Below are 5,480 nucleotides of genomic sequence, written 5' to 3'. Positions count from 1 at the left end.
CGCCTGGGCATGCTCCTGATGAGGTGGCGGATGGTCTCCTGAGGGATCTCCTCCCAGACCTGGACTAAAGAATCCGCCAACTCCTGGACAGTCTGTGGTGCAACGTGGCGTTGGTGGATGGAGCAAGACATGATGTCCCAGATGTGCTCAATTGGATTCAGGTCTGGGGAACGGGCCTGTCTATAGCATCAATGCCTTCCTCTTGCAGGAACTGCTGACACACTGAGGTCTAGCATTGTCTTGCATTAGGAGGAACCCAGGGCCAACCGCGCCAGCATAATGTCTTACAATGGGTCTGAGGATCTCATCTCGGTACCTAATGGCAGTCAGGCTACCTCTGGTGAGCACATGGAGGGCTGTGCGGCCCCCCAAAGAAATGCCACCCCACACCATAACTGACCCACCGCCAAACCGGTCATGCTGGAGGATGTTGCAGGCAGCAGAACGTTCTCCACGGCGTCTCCAGACTGTCACGTCTGTCACGTGCTCAGTGTGAACCTGCTTTCATCTGTGAAGAGCACAGGGCGCCAGTGGCGAATTTGCCAATCTTGGTGTTCTCTGGCAAATGCCAAACGTCCTGCACGGTGTTGCGCTGTAAGCACAACCCCCACCTGTGGACGTCGGGCCCTCATACCACCCTCATGGAGTCTGTTTCTGACCGTTTGAGCAGACACATGCACATGTGGCCTGCTGGAGGTCATTTTGCAGGGCTCTGGCAGCGCTCCTCCTGCTACTCCTTGCACAAAGGTGGAGGTAGCGGTCCTGCTACTGGGTTGTTGGCCTCCTCCACGTCTCCTGATGTACTGGCATGTCTCCCGGTAGCGCCTCCATGCTCTGGACACTACGCTGACAGACACAGCAATCCTTCTTGCCACAGCTCGCATTGATGTTCCATCCTGGATGAGCTGCACTACCTGAGCCACTTGTGTGGGTTGTAGACTCAATCTCATGCTACCACTAGAGTGAAAGCACCGCCAGCATTCAAAAGTGACCAAAACATCAGCCAGGAAGCAAAGGAACTGATAAGTGGTTTGGTCACCACCTGCAGAACCACTGCAGTTGCAAAATTAATAGGAAATATAGTCAAGACTGTGACATGGTTATAATGATTTATAATTGAAATAGTGTCCTTCAAACTTTGCGTCCATCAAAGAGTCCTCCATTTGAAGCAATTACGGCCTTGCAGACCTTTGGGAATCTAGTTGTCAATTGGTTGAGGTAATCTGAAGAGATTCCACCCTATGCTTGCTGAAGAACCTCCCACAAGTTGGGTTGGCTTGATGGGCACTTCTTGTGTACCATACAGTCAAGCTGCTCCCACAACAGCGCAATAGTGTTGAGATCTGGTGACTGTGCTGGCCACTCCATTATAGACAGAATACCAGCGGACTGCTTCTTCCCTAAATAGTTTGTAGCTGTGCTTTGGGTCATTGTCCCATTGTATGAGGAAATTGGCTCCAATTAAGTGCCGTCCACAGGGTATGGAGGGATAGATAGTCAGGGAGGTGACCAAGAACCCGATGCTCACTGACAGTGTTCCATCTTCCCTCTGTGGACATGAAAGAACCTCCATATCTGCAGCACAGTTTGCCAAAAGGCACCTAAAGACTCAGACCATGAGAAACAAGATTTTCTGGGTCTGATGAAACAAAGATTGAACTTTTTAGAAAATGTGGAAAAAGTCAAGGGGTTGAATACTTTCCAAAGGCACTGTATATATATAGAACCAGTCAAAAGTTTAGACACAGCTTCTCATTGAAGGGATTTTCTTTGTTTTAACATTGTAGAATAATAGTGACATCAAAACTATAAAACATGTGGAATCATGTAGCAACCAAAAAGTGTTTAACAAATCAAAATCTATTTTATATTTGAGATTCTTCAAGTAGCCATCCTTCACTTTGACGACAGCTTTGCACACTCTTGGCATTCTCTCAACCTGCTTCATTCAGTAGTCACCTGGAATACATATTAAGAGGTGTACCTTGTTAAGTTAATTTGTTGAATTTCTTTCCTTCTCAATGCGTTTGAGCCAATCAGTTGTCTTGTGACAAGATAGTGGTGGTATACAGAAGATAGTCCGGTAAAAGACAGGACCGCTCAGATAACCAAAGAGAAATGACAGTCCATCATTACTAAGACATGGTCAGTCAATCCTGAAAAGTGCAGTTTCAAAAACCATCAAGTGCTATGATGAAACTGGCTCTCATGAGGACCGCCACAGGAAAGGAAGACCCAGAGTTACCTCTGCTGCAGAGGATAAGTTCATTAGAGTTACCAACCTCAGATTGCAGCCCAAACAAATGCTTCGGAGTTTAACAGACAAACTGTTCATAGGAGACTGAAATCAGGCCTTCATGGTCAAATTGCTGCAAAGAAACCACTACTAAAGAACACCAATGAGAAGGGGAGACTTGCTTGGGCCAAGAAACATGAGCAATGGACATTAGAGCACTGGAAATATGTCCTTTGGTCTGATGAGTCCAAATGACATTTTTGGTTCCAACCGCCATGTCTTTGTGAGACGCAGAGTAGGTGAACGGACGATCTCCACATGCTAGGTTCCCACCGTGAAGTATGGAGGCGGCGGCATGGATGGTACTTTGCTGGTGACACGGATTTAAAATTCAAGGCACACTTAACCAGCATGGCTACCACAGCATTCTTCAGAAATAAGCCATCCCATCTGGTTTGCGCTTAGTGGTAACATCATTTGTTTTTCAACAGGACAATGACTCAACACACCTCCAGGCTGTGTAAGGGCTAAATGACCAAGGAGAGTGATGGAGTGCGGCATCAGATGACCTGGCCTCCACAATCACCCGATCTCAACCTAATTGAGATGTTTGGGATAAGTTGAACTGCAGTTTGACGGAAAAGCAGTCAACACGTGCTCAGCATATGTAGGAACTACTTCAAGAATGTTGGAAAAGGATTCCAGGTGAGAGAATACCAAGAGCGCGCAAAGCTGTTATCAAGGCATCTAAAGAATCTAAAACATATTTAGATTTGTTTACTACATGATTCCATTTGTGTTATGTCACAGTTGATGTCTTCACTATTATTGTACAACGTAGAAAATAGTTAAAATAACACCCCTTGAATGAGTGTGTCCAAACTTTTGATTGGTAGTATACAATTATACATATATGAGAGAGTTAAGCTAAAGGCTAGATTGTCTGATGTCCTGGTGTACAGTTAGACTTAGAGCAGGTCTGCAGGCTTTAAATCCAGCCTATCCCTAACAGGTGAGGAAAGAGGAATAAAAGAACCATGCACAGTCACTGATGAAAATGTGTCAGCTGTGCTTTGTCTGTAGCAAACTGCTCTCCACCTCCATGAGGGAGGCTGCCCACTTCCAAAGACATCCATTTACCCTCCCTTGCCTGTTACGTCAACACTGACAGATCCGTGATGGATATTTTTGTGCGCCTGTGCTAATACCACACAAGTTCTAAGTACCGTGTGGTTCCAAGTTCTAAGTACAGGCATCACTACAGTAGTGTTTGTGGACATGACCATAGTATACTGTAGCAACGCCTGCCAACTAGTAGGGTCATCGTGAATAAATACTCTCCACCCCTCCCCTCTCCATAGCAGACTTGGCTGATTACTACTTGAGGAAAATTGTACTTACTATGATTGAGATGGTTGTCCTCCTAGCCCTCTTAATGCACTACTGTAAGTCCCTGGATTTGAGCATCTGATAAATGATAAGGTAAAATAACTACCATCCCACTGTTTAATGAAGAGAACACAGGTTGGTGACCGGCCTCCTATTGAGTTGGTTCAACAGTTCTGAGCAATGCTATGGACCAGACAACACCTTGGCAAAAAAAAAAACCTTTACATTTAAACATTAGACAGTTTAGGCCCATTGAAGAACAGTACAGAGGCAGATAAAATAAAAGCAAAGTTAATTAAAGCTTACAGGATTAGGTTTGTTTGGCAAAGACATTATCAAGGGTACACAAATTACTTCTTAGATCTGTTACCTCTGCTAGATAGCTTTCAGAAATTCAGTGCTTTCAGAAATTCAGTGCTTTCAGAGATTGCTGACCAAGTTCACAAGAGGACCAGAAAAACTGAAAAAAAAACACCGTAGTTCTGATGGTATGAGAGAACAGTTAACCACTGCATTTACATAAATAGAAACACAAATTACTACCTGAAGACAGTCAGCTTATGAGACACTGCCAATAAACTGCCTTGACCTCAAACCAGCAAGGCCTCTGAAATGAAAAAGGTTATTGCAGCGGCTTAACATAATGAACACATTGAATATTGTCACATGAATAACCTCACTGATGGTCAAACGCAACACATACCATTTAACCACACCTCAAACATTTCGTCAAGACAGCATCGTCACAAAATTGTTGCTTGCAGAAATAAACCAACTGTACCGACGCCATACACCCCAACCCCATGTACAAAGCTCTCACCTGAACATGACACGGTGTGCTTTTATACATTTCCTGCATGTCCTCCCCTAAGGGTGCCTGGAGAAACAGACAAACTGTAGTTCCTAGCCTTTCACAATATTTAACTGGAGGTTTAGGTGAGGGTTATGGTGATGCCCGCCTACTGTGGGACTCCTGTTAAAAGCAGGCAGAGATGCTGTTCAGTTTAAGAGTCTTTATAGATTCAGGTCATGGAGATTATACATGGCAGGGAATGATTGACAGTTGACATGAGACTTGGTTGGCTTTTTAATGAGAGTGGTTTATCTAAAAGGAGACAAATGTGCAAATAATTACAGCAATTAAAACAAATAATCTACTGTTAACAGCCTTAATTAACAACACATGCAATACGCATATAAAATTGGTAAAGCTATGCATAAATATAACAATTAATGGCCACGGGTGTGGGGGCGCGACATGGTAGGCCGAAGCTGCCAGGCTAATTTATCAAGTGTTACCTAGTCAGCATAACAAAAGGCAATGCACTAAAAGTTCAACACTTAACATGCGTCCATTGACAATACAAGTACCAAAGAGAACAGATCAGTAGACTGAAAATGGCTGTATGACTGAGCATTTTGCAGCCATTAGAGGCCGATATCAACTATACAAACAAGAGGGAGTCCTCTTCTTACAATCTTTTATAGGAGGAAAAGTTTGTACTCACATTTCAAGGACGCATACTGGTTGTTGTTTGTCGTGCTCAACTACTCTCTCTGGTTGAAGGACCCTGAATGATAGAAGGCGCCAGCCAACCTGCCCGAACAAAACCCTTGCCATAGAGTTATACAGAGGGCAAAACTGTCACGAGTGCTCACATGTCCTCACATAACCACAGAGATGGGTAGAGGGTACACCTGCCACGAATGCCCTCCCCTGCATCCACGTCACCAAGCATGGAATTCTGGAAAATAATTCAAAAGCAGTACTTTTTGTCTTTACCACAATAAATCATGAACAATCATCACACAACAAATATTACATACCGAGATAGTGGATAACTCTGCATTAGTG

At 44.2% G+C, this 5,480-nt stretch overlaps 1 long non-coding RNA gene across 1 annotated transcript; it reads right to left on the bottom strand.

The window, feature by feature from the left end:
- Positions 1–3,519: 3,519 nt before the first annotated feature.
- LOC118374848 (uncharacterized) lies at positions 3,520–5,191 on the bottom strand. The gene is made up of 3 exons (XR_004823688.2): positions 5,134–5,191; positions 4,446–4,502; positions 3,520–4,232 (listed from the first exon to the last, which is right to left on the bottom strand). It is a non-coding gene; the product is annotated as an uncharacterized LOC118374848 (long non-coding RNA).
- Positions 5,192–5,480: the final 289 nt, after the last annotated feature.

The sequence above is a fragment of the Oncorhynchus keta genome, chromosome 30 (genome assembly GCF_023373465.1).
Source record: "Oncorhynchus keta strain PuntledgeMale-10-30-2019 chromosome 30, Oket_V2, whole genome shotgun sequence".
Lineage (NCBI taxonomy): Eukaryota > Metazoa > Chordata > Actinopteri > Salmoniformes > Salmonidae > Oncorhynchus > Oncorhynchus keta.
This window is presented reverse-complemented; position numbering and strand designations above follow the sequence as displayed.